The 16,032-nt window shown below is 34.2% G+C and overlaps 1 protein-coding gene across 1 annotated transcript in view; it reads left to right on the top strand.

Annotated features, from left to right (window-relative positions):
* The first annotated feature begins 2,625 nt into the window (after positions 1 to 2,625).
* LOC138317423 (E3 ubiquitin-protein ligase TRIM45-like) overlaps positions 2,626 to 16,032 on the top strand; it is a 32,083-nt gene continuing 18,676 nt past the window's right edge. The window contains exon 1 of the mRNA XM_069259082.1: positions 2,626 to 2,995. The gene's annotated coding sequence lies outside the window, so the exon portion shown is untranslated. The remainder of the gene's footprint in view (positions 2,996 to 16,032) is intronic.

The following is a 16,032-nucleotide window of genomic DNA, read 5'->3' as shown; positions in this document are numbered from 1 at the left end:
ATGCAGTTTGTAGCGTGTATGAAGTGCGGATTCGTATTTTGGGAGACTATGTTATGTTCGTGTTGTGTCTTCTTGTATAGTGGAACTTTTACCCTTTTTATAGTGCTATATCACTGAAGCATGCCGCCGAAGTCATCAAGCAACATACCCCAACCGGTCACATTATACTGACATTGGCGAACCAGTCGTCCCTGTCCCTGTTTGCTGAGCACTAAGCAGGAGCAGAAACTACCGTTATTATAGACTTTGGTGTGTCTCGGCCAGGGCACAGAACCAGAGCCTTCATCACAGGGTCAAACGCTCAACTTAAGGCCAAAAGTGAGGCAGTGCCAAGGGAGGCATTAGGACACATAGAGTCACTTAGGACCCTAAATTTAGTCGCCTTTTACGATATGAAATAGGGGCAACAGGTACAATTCGAACGGCCTACTTGCAGGGCCAATATTAAAAAAAACTATATCGGGAATTATTATTTTAGATCCTAACATCTGCTGAATAAGGACTCCACCTTTGATGTTTCAGAATACATAAACATGACCACAGGTACTGCTGCCTTGCAAACAAAGAAAGATGAAGGTATTGGAGGTAAGATTAAAATAAGATTAAAATAATATTTAGGAACAGACATAAAATAGTATACTGAAGATGATCAATATACTACAAGTATACACGTAGGTTCTTAAAGAGTGTTCATTTCATATTTTATTAGAATTTTTTGTATTTGTGTCCCATGGCGAGCAAAATTTAATTTTTAATGCGAGCTTCATGAAATGATCACAATTGTAAGATATTATAATGACAAAAACAACAACCAAACATTTCATAGACTTCTTCTACAAAATGTACTGCAAAAATTCCAGCGGAGGAAGCCATTTTCTCCTGCTGTCCTCGAAATCCTGACGTCACTTCGTTAGTCCATATTGTTTCTGTTATGACGTCACAAATGATTTCCTGCTCTACACAGCCTATGGAATTCGCTTCCGGTTAAATTAAACTAGTTGCGTATGCAAAAATGTCACTTGGAAGAAATCACTGGATATCAGGCAGATTATTTGATAGAAACAGGTTAGTGAAAGCAATGGCTATAAATATTTTACCCGCTATAAATCATCTATCTAACGTGACGCTACCCAAATTGAAACAACAAGTTTTGAAAATAATTGTGAAAAAATCTGATGTGTATATGAATCCAGATTTTTCTCTTTACTTTCCACAAATAGACGCCTTCAGTTTTAATTTCATGATTGATTTACTTGTCAGCAGTGCATATATTTTGAAATAGAGAGCATGAAGCATACCCGGAATAGCACCGTGTTACAGCAGGTTCGAGTACCCAAATTGAACACTTCCTAAATATAGTCTGATTAAAAAATGTAGAGACATCATAAAAGATGTCTGAATACATTTCAAGAAAGTTCAAACATTTTTAGTTTATTTAAGTCACATATGTGTCAAAAATATCCCATTGTGCATTTGTTTTTCTTGTTTTAAAATATATGGTGTTTTTAGGGTTGTCGCACGACGTAGTTTCCCGGATTTATTCACAATTTCAATATTTTTGTTTTTTAAATATAGATAATAAGCAACTGGAATGAAAATGACATCTAAAATTGTCACAGCTACATTTCAGCACCTTAATTTTTTGTTCAGGATAGTTATTGGTAGTTTTGATTGTAAATGGAAAATTCTGTATCACATATTTTAAAAGTGTTCCGTTTTGGGTAGCGTCCCAATTTGGGTAGTGTTACGTTATATGAAATTGTCTTAATCAAACAGAACTTAATTATGACTTATTACATATTTCCATGCTGGTTTAATTTAGATTACTTGTTTGGCAAGACGCGCTACTTATTGGTATTTGGGTCGATTTGATACCAGAAATGAAAAACCTAGCGGATTTCAACACAAAAACATTAGAGAAAAGCAGTATGACATCACTCGATTATTGATGAAGTGAACAGGAAAGTAGTTCGGTCAAATTTCACCGTGTCAGCCAATAAGAATGTATTAATATCACATATGGTATAAAATATATTAATCAGCAGCTGTAATTAGTAATTGAAAAAAATGATAGATATTTGATAGAGATGAATAACATTCATCGCTTGTTGTAGAATAAATATTACATACCATCACAATACCATTCATCATCAAACTTCGAAGTAAAATTTTGCGGCAGATTTTCTAGGGGTAAATGTTTTGTCCACTTATCGGACCGTTCCCTGTTATAAGTAGTGTTTATATAACCCACAAGTTAAGTCAGCGATATTTAATTCAATCATCTAGCATTACCTTGTAAAAGAAATTCCTCAAAACCAATCGTATAAACTCACAAATATTTTAATTAAATTTTCCTAACTTAAATAACAAAATTAATCAAAGCATGAAATAACTTGCAAACATGCGACGTAAATTTCTGCCTAAATAAGTACACATTATTTATCACTATCATACTGGGTTTAGAGCGGAGACCTTTAAATCGGCTAAGATTTTCAATTTATGAATAAACAGCGAGGAGTGATTTACTTGACTGAGTTTTGGCGCTATGCCCATGCATGTTTGTACAGTCATGGGAGGACTCGATTGTTCCGCGAAACAAAGTAGTCCCTGTGTAAACTATTTTCTATTGATCGTGTGAAGGCACTCGAGATCCGAGACCTTAGACGTTGACAGCGCTTTCATTTTACTTCTGCCTTATAACGGTGGAGTGGACTTATACACAGGTGTGTGGATAGTTGATTACAGGTAGATATACCTGTATAGGTACCCAGTGCATATAGGCATATAATATCTACCAACTTGGAATCGTACAGAGAACATCCTTTATCAGGCAGTATATCAATATGATACTGTGAGTTCGTGTGACACTTTCGGTTAGATACCCCTGATCAGCTTGAAGAACGTGGGCACATCACCTGGAATATTATACCCATGAGAATAACCTACCTGGTGATGGTACTAAGGCTGAATGTAATGCAATAGCCGGGAAATACAGGTAACTATTTAATATAGTTTTGTTACAGAATAGAGTGAATCTATATAATGCATCGATTTTATCCAGACCTATTTATTATTAAATTAAAACAGAAACAGCTATGGTTAAAGTACACATTTTCTGATGCTTGTGACTATGTATTTAACTCTTACATATAACTGATCGTTACGAAAATGTTTAAAAATACATATACCTCCATCCTGAGGGAAATTGTAATCACTTCATGTGATTTTAAATGTATAATATATGCATTTCGTTATCGCTAAAATAATCATATGGAGAGAAGTACTATTGTCTATATAGTATATTGAGTAAAGGTTCCAGATAATTTTAACTTACATACTTTAGAAAGAGATAACTGTTTGGAAGTCATAAACCCGGTACTGCACCTTTATTTACGTAAGACTCAGTTTAAATAAACATCCTGTTTCTACATTGTATATTGGCATACTTGAACGATATAATGGTCGTTTGTCCCATGAAAGAGGTGGGGTAAAGTGATATAAATATTGATTGGTAAAGTTTGGAGGTTAACTTACAATGTACTTCTTACCATAATTACCACACTCACTGGTAATTAGCATGTTATGGTAGAAATAATAAAATATCAATTATATTTGTGGTATATCTTTATCCACATTTGGTTTAGAAGAGCTATATAATTATTTGTATTTCCATGCAATATATTTTAATAGCTTATACTAGATTGGCTGTTGATATTTAATAAGTGATTTTAAGACAGGGTATTCGGTTTATAATGTTGTTTTATAGACAGGAACGTAAACCAACACTATAACATGGGTACATGTCAATAGTTGTATAAATTAAGATATTTAATACTTTAAGCCTTTTATCAATATGATTTGTATTAGTTTAAGACTTATCCTATGTGTGCAGAAGAACAGACTATTCAGGATTAGCACAGATTATACTTTTAAACTGTGTCACGACTTGATAAATGTGTCTGGATAACATACAAAAAGGACGTAAGACTTTGATGTTTTAAAACTCCTGAAATCTATTTTCATCATGACAATGTTTTCTAATTAAACATTAACCATGTATATTATGGTTCGTATGACAATAAAAATGTAGGAAATTTGAAATGCCGACTATATACAGTTGATAACTGGACATTTCTCGGTCTTAAATCTATGACTTTCCAATAATGTACATGTAATACAAAGAAATCAAAATTACTGTCGTGTTACTTACGACAACACCATTCTAAAAATATTGTTCAATTATATTGTAATATCCCACATTTGAATCAGGTAGATACAATGTATTTAGTATTGAATTAATAATGAATAGCAATACGTGTGATAACATGCCATCCCACGCGTTACAAATCAATACTGGTCAGGCAGATCGGACAGAGTGACTTCAACTCTTGATTCAATAGAGCCTGTCAACTGGACATTAAAGTTATAGTACCAATATATAACAACACCCCATTATGTTACGCTGAAGTACAATTGTACAGGTATGTTCCCGTTCTCAAAGATGTAATACATAATTGATAACTAGAAAGCTGTATTTAAATAAATCACTTTGCCCTCGCATTTGACATGATGCAGAGTATATGTGATGTATAGTCCCGTCAGAGATCAGGTGGACTGCTTCTTCTGTCAGTGAGGGATATTTCCATAAAGACCATCCTTAGTCCAAGATTGATAATTAAATATTCAACTATCTATAGTAATATGATAAAGGCTCATTATGGCTCTGCAGCTATGTGCTGTTGCTCAGTGATTATATCCCGTGACTAAACGGTAAACCGGATACGTTTCTACCACAGAACAAAATCAGGTGGCTGACCATTCTATTGTCTATAGAAAGCATTGTTGTTTTACAAGGCGAAGCACTGGTATTATGTATCGTGTCATCTAACCGTTCGTCCTACACTTCTGAATAAAATACCAAAAGGAACGGTCGACTGAGAACTAATTATCTAAATCTAACTAATCTCTATAAAGCAACCACAGCTCCAAATGTTCCGACAAATTTAATATCGCTGCATGATTGCACACATTTTCCAATATCTCATTCAGCCGGTATATACTTGCTAAGATGCTCTGTGATGAACCGTGGCAACAAAAACTCCTTGAGAGTTCGTACAACATAACATATTTTCTTTCTCCATTACTAAAGTGGTCTATAAAGTGGTTGAGACTAAATATGTATCTGACGCCTGCGGTATATGGTCGATCAAGGTAATATCTTTATACAATACCTACTTTCTTTTCACTTCTATTTTCTGTTCGCGACTGGCATCTTCCGTTTCGTATGACGGGCAATTTTGAGGATTGGTACCAAACTCTATGTCATCCTGAAACATAGCATGCTTTATAAAATGGCAGATGTTATCTGTAATACACCTTGTTGTAATTTTACTATAATTGTTCTTTGATGGTGATACAATTTTATCAATGGACTACTTTGGTTATGTCAAAGGAGCCATACAGAGTATTCCATTCGACCATTTTCTGGTGACGGGTCAATCACTTGTCCCAAAATACATACAGCTTTATAAGCAACCGAAAGCTAATATTACCGCCATAACATATACAATACATTAATGTTATTTTAACATACAATCGATAAGTACATCAACTCAGAGCCAGACTTTAATATTGTTAGTAAACATTAGCGCTATGTCCGAAGGCGTCCTAGTCCATCGCGACAATTTTAAACTCCATTATGTCCAGTAATGGTGACGTCATCACGGTATACGTCAATAACATCAAGGTGTGAATGAATTAGTTTTTATCCTGCTTTCTTGATTTTGTTTGGTTTTAGAAGTTAAATATTATTTGTCATCTTAATCTAATGTGTTATTGTTTGCCATCTTACTTTAATGGTCCCCACGTTCTGTTTTCCTTCTAGTTGTGCTGGTATAATTAACAGACCATATGGATCAAACTTTTCTATCTTAAAGAAAGATCTAATAATCAAATCCATATATAAAGTTTACAGTCAATACGCGTATCAAAACATAGCATGTACGAAATAATTAAAGATAATATTTTACACATGATCCCCATAACCAGGTTCGGAATTTGCAGAACAGTCTTTAAACGTTAGGATTACACACTATGGTCATTTTGTCTTTCCATGACTCGCCAATGTTGCTAGGAGCACCATTCAGCAATGCGGTCCTTCTCTGGTCATTATGCAGCAGATTACGTCTTATAATACAATTGTTTCGTTCTTACATGACTCCATATTGCTGATATGACCACTGTACAACTGTATATATTATCTCTCTTTGCTTCGTCACTAATAAAATATACTACAAAAGGCCATAAATGTTGCTAAACGCAACAGGTAAAAATCAAACTCCAAGTACATACGCAGTAGAGTTGAATCGAAATGCATATGACGTGTTGTTTCAAAATGAAACAAGCTCTGGTATATAAAAGTTTCTTTATTACCTATCCCCTGCAGTTAGGTAATATAAATTTGGACATACAACGTTTACTTACTTGGCGTTCAGCCAATGTTCTTTCCTTATACAGTGATATATGAATGTAATATAAAAGTAATACATGTACATAAATGTTGAAATACATTTATTCATATACCATTATAATTTCATATCTCATTTCATATGACCATGATTACTTCTCCGATTCATAAATAGATTTAGAAACGGTCTTTTGAAATAATTAAAAGCAGAAAGGCATGGTGCCAGCGTGTCATGGATTTTGAACATCCGATAGCACTTAACAGTTGGTGCGCTGTCAATAACACTGAATGTGAAATATTGTATTGGATTTTATACAAACCAGGGTTTAGCTGTTAAAGTTTTCTTCTCTTATTGTCGGTTAGAAAGCTGGTGGTCGAATTCCGAAATGTGTTATAAATTCGGCTATCGTGATCTTAGAGGTCACAATATAAAGTGGAGAACTGAAGTTGGTTGCGAATTTCTAGTTCAGAGTTAACTTTAACGGAACTTGGGTCTGGTCCCGGCACCATAAAACTATTCTCAGACAGATTTTTACTCAAATATGATTCTACATAGGCTTGAGTAAAAAAATTGTCTGAGAAAGTTTTGTGGTGCCGGGCCCTGGTTCCTAGTTCTGTTTAAGTTCAGAGGAACTAGGTGCTAGTAACTAACTTCAGCTCGGCAATATTAAGTCAGTTTAGGAGTAGTTTTGTGTTAGCTCGGTGCCACAGTCAGGATATACCACTGTCTCCGCAAACACACCAGTATGTACGTACCATATTTATGCACGACCCCTGTGGAAATTGCAAAAATAGTGTTATATGTTTATGGTGAGTTGACAAAACTCCTGTCGGGTTTCTTGTAGGCGTTTATCATTTTCCCTGGTAAAACAGGCATGCATTAGAAAAATACGGCGAAGGACAACGGACCATGTCCACGATATATAAGACTTAATGGGATTGAATTGTGTACACATAGTTAGATAAGTAATGCTATTGTGTGTTGTGTAGTGCGTGGCAATATACTTATAATCAAAAGTAGGTAGTATTACAAGAGCTTTATAGACAATAAGATAGTTTCCACCAGGTGCTAGGTCAGGTAGCCGCTAGGTCACGTCTGTGGCAAACCAAATCAGACATCGTAAAAGTTTAAAAGTATCCATTTGAACAAATTCAGATCCAAGCGGAATGAAATCGACCGTAGCGTTCAAAGGGTAGTTTGCTTTCAAACACTGGTGGTAAAGTTTGACATATACGATGACCTAAGAAAAATATTCTAAATATTCATGAAATTTGTTTCGAGCAATAAAGTTTGAAAAAGTGATTTCAAACTGATCGGCTGATTGCCAAATTTACCTGTTTCTTACATACAGGTGTGTCTTTGTACATGTTCGAGCACACTCCACATGGTTTTAAAGTACGTGATAGTACACCAATCACATTTACATAGAAAAGTTATAGAAATATTGAAAATCAAATACATTAGTTCGATGCCCTATAAATGACATGTAAAGTGTCTACAGTTAATATTTATCGTGTAAAGTACCTATATAATATAATTACCATAACTGTAAAAAAGTATAATTAAGATTTTATCAAACAGCCATATAACAATGAAATGGTGTTCTCGCTATTGTTACGATATCTGAAATCAACATTATATTGTTTCCATTGACCTCCTATTGTGAAGTATTCTGTGTTAGAAGTAAATCTCTCCCTTTGTTTACCTTCACGCTTTGTCCCGCCAACTTATTTGTAACACTCTTATTGAATAGAGTGTGTAAATGTTGGTAAGAATTATACAAACGTCAAATCGTTGCCTGTGATTTTTGCCCCGGAGTACTCCCAAAGATTTAAACAAGCTTAAATCGGATTGACTTATATGACAAAGGGTACTAGAGTGTAACTTGAAGTCCGCTAATTGTTCTCAGTAAACACATTGAGACGGATTGTAGTCTTGGTCAGATTGAGACCAAAGGCGACTTTTTCTGATTGCTTTGTGACACTTTGATTCGATACACAAGTTGAGAAATACAAATCGGATTGAATAGTGAAATTGAGTTGTAGAGCTCGCTTTGAAGTTTTGTGCTCCTTTTCTGCTGTAAAGATTCTGCTGAAAAGTTCCCATTAAACTCGTGAAGCGTTACATTAATGACTATAATTATATTTGTACTCAAAGATATCTCTCAGTAATTAGCTAAACGAATCAATTATTAAAAAGCGGTATATTTCTAAGGAAATGTGAAATATATATATGCCGCATACATGTATTAATGATGTCAATTTTAGCTTGAAGTACCGGCCTGTCAGGTAGTCCTCGTGATTTAAATGCGTTTAATGAAATTTGAACTTGAGGTTATCAAATGTGAACCAAATCAATTCCACCTGCCATACCTTTACGTAAATAACTATACAGTATAACATTAGCCCACAAATGTTTACGGCGGAAGTGTGTACGTGTTCTAGTATCTAATAAAACGATTGTTTTACTTATCAATTTTAAACCATCGACATCATTGTTAGCTAAAGATAATCGAGAAATCCCAAAGGCTAATTAAAAAAACAACACCAATATTCCATTTTATTAAAACTCATCAGGGATTATGTGAGCTCCTTGCATGACACCAGTCCTATATAGCATTATTTATATCGGAATTTTACAAATGAATGATAAACAAGAAATGCGTTAAGCAAGTTTACATTATCATATTCAGAGTCATACTCTGAAGTTCCTCGTGTGTCTTCTACAGTCTTTCTTTACCGGACATTACCCGATTTTACAAATATTTTCCTTTTTAAAATATCGTCTGTGTATATTTAGGATTAATTAGCACATGGCGTCGACCTTTGGTATTTACAGAATGATTTAAGTCCTAAACGACATGTTATGTTTGACCGATAAGGACTCTGGATAATGATTCTCTTTATATTTGATATACAAAGCTTTTATAAACAACGATAAATGTATTGATCATAAATAAAATAATGTTTGACATTTCAAGTAATTCTGTCTTACATTACAAACCTCTAATACCAAAAGTTGGTATCAACCTATAAAGTTGGGTATTGACTTTCAAACTTTGCTAGCCAAGACTCGGGGAGATTATGGAGCTGAATACTCTTAGCTTGCGAAGTTGATTTCTCTACGACCAGCTTGTTACATTTTTAAAATATTAGCTAATCAGGACAATCGACAATATTGTAAAATGCTTCTGAATTTATTATGTAATATTATATTTTGTATTCTTATAACATACCGATCACATTAAGTGAGAGTAACCGATCACATTGGGAGTCAAGCATAAAGAATCTGAGAATAATTGCCATGTGTTGGGCAACAGGTATACAAGTCTATAAAATCATCTCATCAAGCTCGAACTCCTTTATGATAATAAATTCATGATAATAAAAATCAATAAAAAAAAACTAAATACTGTCTTCATTTTGAACTTTTTACACATTTTCTATTGAAATTGTGCCTGGGCAGCACTCGAATATTTGTGTACTAGTTAGTAAATACCGCCGTTGTTTAGCTGTGGATACCCAGACAGTACTAAATCTCAGACAATTCCTATCTCTCACAGCTGTGTTGATCTACATACTGTGAAGATTTATGAACATGTTGAGATACAAATTAAACACCGGGAAACAGGACATTTTTATTTGTCCCAGCATGTGGTAGATCTTATTGAATTTAATGTCACTCGCCATCTCTGATACATGGTTAACGTTGTATAAATATATGTATGATCGTATGTTTCTCTTCTGGCTATATAATGTTTATAGATGAATAAATGTCATTATCATTTCTGTAAATATTTTCACAAACTAATTACTATCATAATAAATGAAATCGACGTTTATTTCGTATACATTTATAATTAGCATATAACAGTGGTCGTTGGCTTAGCTAATGATTCCCATTTCTGAGTTTTTGGTCATTTGTGAATTTAGAGAACTATTCATTTATACGACGATTTATATCTCCAAACCACAAATTTATAGATTTGTATAGATTTATACCTACATTTTATCTATCCCTCGTCACGTGTGTGACGTAACCTTAACCAATAGGAGAAAGTGTAACATTCACTGATCAGCCATTATGTCTCAGATGCGAAAAGCAAATGTAATATATTAGAGGAGTGGTTCGCCCGTTGTCAGTATAATGTGACCGGGTGGGGTGTGTTGCTTGGTGTCTTCGGCGGCATGCTTCAGTGATATAGCACTATAAAAAAGGGCAACAGTTCCACTATACAAGAAGACTCGACATGAATGTACCGCAGTCTCCCAAAACCCGCACCTCGCACAACATATACGCAACACACCGCATACATGGGAGGCCGTCCTTACATGACCATAGTTGTTAATAGGACGTTAATTAATCAAACAAACAAGAAACCTCAAAATACACAGCTTCATTGTAATGTGGTTCGTTTTGAATCAAGATTTTCCGGATTGTTTAATTATAAAAACTCTAATGGTAATAAACATGTACTGTCAATATAAAACAATAGAATAAACTTCATACAACCAGAATTTTGATATAAGGTCAGTATTAACGCTCAATCGTTTCTTTTTAAAATAAGAATATACACTAAGATGCTAATTGTAATATGGTATCGGTATCTAAGCAACATTTGCTATCGTCATTGCGTTATTCTACGTCCATTGTCCGTCGTGCCTAACGAAGTCCAGAGATTCATAATATAGGAACATAATATTTCCCAGTAATGATCGAACTGATTCATTTAATGACGGACTGTTGCTAGGTAACCCAGCCTGTTTAATTACCATCTGCTCATTAATTGATGCGGACCTGTTATCAGGTTAACTTCCGGTTTTGTGGGTATTATAGGTGACGTCTAATGTTCAGTAATACTGAATACGGTTTGTTTGTGTGTAATTAATTAATATCTGTGATATAACACCCGATTACGTGGCGTCACGATGAAAGTGGCAACACAAATTCACCTGATCATAATTACATATACTGTATAATGCACGTAATGCATTACGTGTGTAATAACTTGGCGCTCTGAAAAGTAAAATTCTTTAGAATTCGTTTATGTTTTACAATTAAAATTCCCGTGTAATGTGATAAGTCATTATCAACATTAACATAAAGTATATTCAGAATCAGTATAATTCAAATGGCGCAAGAAAGAAACTAAAATCAATTCGGTTTATAATTACAATCTTTGTTTACCATTTTATATCAGAATATGTAAATTCTGGCCATTTTTTCACTTAAAAGTCCTATTAGTTTTATTACAAGCAGTATTTCCCACATAGGGAAATAATACATGTTTCTGATAGCGATTCCGTTTCGTCTTTATACTCATTTGCACTAAAAGCCCTTGATGATTATCAAACATGCGTATGAATACAAACATTTGACCTGGGTTAGCCGGAAGACAAAACCCATTGAAAAATGTTGCCTATAGATTGATATTAAGTATATACAATTTGTTATAGGCTTGTCAGAAATAGGTCATGCGTATAATTGACTATTCCTTCTATAAATGTTCTGTAATAAAGTTGACTGATATACACGTACATTGTATGTGTATATTAATAACTTCACGGGGGTCTATTTTAAAGCCTAATTAAAGTCGTGCCAATAAGAAGAACGGATACTAGCGCAGTATAAACTGAAGAGATTTGGATATATCTTTAATCTAAAGAAGAGCAATTTTAGATTTGTTCATATGAAAATGAGAACAAATTAACCTGATCTCGCGTAAAATGAAGACATTTTAAATGATGTGACATTCTCATTGACTATCCTGGTTTTTAATTTTTTCGTGTATTCATTTTGACGAAATTCAACAGAATGCAATTGCATATTTTTTCGCATTTGTTGTATCGACCAAGAGGTCGATGCTTAGCGATACTTGGTGGTTTTAAGTGGTCGATGGTGTACTTCAAGGTGATGTCAACGTGCCCTGAATGTTTTTAGAACCGTAAACACTATTTATACTGTAATTGATACATGAATGGAGCTTATCTGACCCTTTTTTCTGTGGAATCTATACATGTATGCACGTTTTATTTATTATGTTGTTGTTTATATTTCCGTCTGTTGATATCCGAAATCAATATAAGATACAGATCGATATTGACAGGTATGTTCGCACTGTAACCTAGATAGCGGTATAGGGCGAAGATAGCTTTGTTTAAAGCACATTTCTAAGGATCTGTATGGCACAGTAAAAAAAAACAAAAACAAAAAAAACCCAATACGATAAGCTTCCTGAACCTAGATCTTGATATCCTATTTGCTTGTGAAGATAGTTAACTTATTTTTACGTAACATTCCAATCATATTCATACTTTGACACACATATTTTTTGTGTGTGTATCACAAACAAAAGCACAGGTGGGTCGGCGGTAATTTCAAACTTGATCATCACACGCATTTTATACAGAAAGACATTGCTTGGGTTTGCTTTTTGGACCGAAGTTCATAAGTTAAGACATATGGCTTTAGCTACATATATAATAATTCAAATTTCGTTTGATTGATAAAGCACAAATTACACCTGTTTCCCCCATGCCCAAGTCCGAATATCATATTTTAGGAACTATACACAGGTTTGCATCTTTTTGTATCGTATAAAAAACTGCCAGGTAAGAAACATTGATTGACATCCCTGTGTTTTATCAGGCATGAAGGTAGTTGATATGATGTTTTCTTCGGGCGGTGACATATACATACTGATAAATATCATTACTAAAAAGAGAAAACTTTAAAGATTTGTTTTTGTAAAAATAAAGTAGGCACAACATACACCTTCCACGAAGTTGGACATCTATACACAGGTACATGTACATGTACGTTTACAAAGGTAGAATAGGTCGATTGTATATTTGGAAACAACTTTATTGTTCCTTAAATTCTTTGCATATCTGTGACATGATTTGCATCCATACAGAAAACATATATAGTAGAAAAAATGTTTTTGAACTACAAATGTAGTTTGCCTGCATTTTATTTCAAAACATAGCGCGTCTTTGTTACAAATAATGAACATGTAAATAATGTATTGAACTTATCGTATGTCAACAAACAATAACTTCATATATAGTAACTTCCGAATAGTATCGTGTTCGTTTTGCTTGGTAATTGGAACGAACTACAAAGGAAACATGTCTACAATTAAGCTTCATTGTTGTATACATACAAATGTTGGCCTTAGTTAGTTGTACCTAAAGGCCTTGATTGTGCATATGTAATGGTACAGTTAAAATTAGGGCGTTTACCTCTTGTCGAAAGACTTGCACAAATGTGCTTAATGTAAGCCGGCTATTTTCATATTGATTTCTTACAACTTATACGTAATCTATAAATACAAAACGTTTAGATCAAACGTTTTATATAAATCTGTGGGGATTTATGTCTCAGTCAAGATTTTATGTATGTACAGCTTAATTATGTAATTTAAGTATCCTATAGCCCGTACGTAATTACACATGTACATGTATATATTACATGAACTATACATGTAAGAGTCGTAATTTATTGTATTATACACGCTCAGAATTTCCTATAATGCATGACCGCATGGAGTGTAATGTATGGCATAATAATGTGGTGTTTAGAGTTTTAGAAAAAAACAAGTCAACATTGCTTTTGATACGTCACATCCGAGTCGATATTTTTGCCTTGTGAACTGCATTTCCCAAACGTTGCGTTCTCCAGGGTTGCGTCCTATGGCCATCATTTTTGTAATTGACATGCATATCATCTTGAATGACTTTTGACGAAAATATTATATAGCTTGATATAAAAATAAGAACTTTTGATTCGGTCATTATTGTGCTATACCACCCTGGTATAACCTTAAATAATATCCTCAAACTACACACGCGGTCATGTTTCTATCAGAGCGAAATGACATCACATGGACCTCTCTATAGTTGTCCATAATTAAAAAAATACATGTTTGGTGTACATTGTTACATGATATTAACCGAATAGTATATTTATCCGCTTTTGCAATGTTGTTATTTATAACTAAAAACATAAATCACCACGGTTCGATAATGCTCGAGTACAAGTTTCCTCTAGGCACGATCCAAGACTTCAACCATCTCATAGACATAGAGTTATGACTATAGAATGCTCGAATAGAATATCGGTGCCTTTGAGAACCAATGCTAATAAAATAGGAAATATTGTCAACTGATCCGGCTGCTTTAAACAGAGCCTGGGGAACTCTGTGACTATAATATATACTTCTAAACAGGATAATAAAACATAACTACAACCATTCCTATCTTTGGTTACCATGGCAACACCGATTATTGCATCAATGGGAACTCGGCTAAAGTCGTAAACTTCCGCCAGTAAAACCCCTCATTTGTTGTGACACCGCGGATTATATGTCATTGTCAGATGTCTCGAACCCCAGGGATGTACGGGGCTATTACTATAAATCCACTCATTTGTAGTTCCAGTCCTACCCCTAGGTAAAAACTTTATATTGTAATCGATGGATTTCTTTGTTTATGGTCAAATAATCCTTTCTACCTCGGGTGTATTACTCGAAATAGCGGCGATATCATTGGCTAAAATAATTAATGACTTCCATTGGATAAACAATCAGACATCAATACATCTTTTTTTTAATCTCCAACAATCATCTGACATTGTAAGAGACCACTTGTCACTTTTCCTTATAAGGAACGCATCCTTATTATATTCTTCTTAAAACTGTAATGTCGTTAAAAGATAGTGCATATCGAAGATCAGTATATTGTTGTCCTCTATATGCAAAAGAGATTTGTTTTCGTCAAATGAGTAAACGTTGCGATGAATGACTCATCATAAAGTACAAAGAATTATACATTTTGAATAGCCCGAACAACAATGCTATATGGCTAGGTTGATGGAGAATACGCGCCAGACGATTTAGGAAACTAGCTTTTACAATTTATTGCAATTTTGGAGCATGATGCATTCCAAAAACCGATATTGTCCTGGTAAAGCCAGATTTTAGATGAAAAAGGGAGACAATTTATATCAACATTTATGCAAAAACCGGCATCGTTTAATGTAAAACGTTGTCATTTATAAGCGGTTCGGCCCCGGGTGACATATGAACAACATACAATCTGTGATTTTTATTTATGGGCATGTAATGGATTGGAAATACACGTGATTATGGCGTGCCCTGAAGGCCATAAAACAGACACCACGCAATGCACGTGACGCAATCCGTCGTCTTTATATTCACGTTGAATGTTGTTTTTTATGATGTTTTTTACAAACTGTGATTATAGAGTTTTAAGCCAATTTATTACATATATATGGACTACAAATTCATGTAATTTATTTTTTGTTCTAGTTCATACTTCAGTTCCCGATTTTGTTTTGCTTCAGTTCCAACCATAGGTATTGTTATACTAACCCTTGATTTTAGCACATTTGATGAAAGCTCGATTTGCAAAATGTGTGGTATTTTTGTTTGTGACATTATGTGTTAAGTTGTGTAACGTTGTTTGTTATTCTGATTGACATTTCATTTCTGGGTAAGGTGCGATCACAGAGGGATGTGACTTGTTTTGACTGATAAATAAAG

Source organism: Argopecten irradians, chromosome 3 (assembly GCF_041381155.1).
Source record: "Argopecten irradians isolate NY chromosome 3, Ai_NY, whole genome shotgun sequence".
Lineage (NCBI taxonomy): Eukaryota > Metazoa > Mollusca > Bivalvia > Pectinida > Pectinidae > Argopecten > Argopecten irradians.
This window is presented reverse-complemented; position numbering and strand designations above follow the sequence as displayed.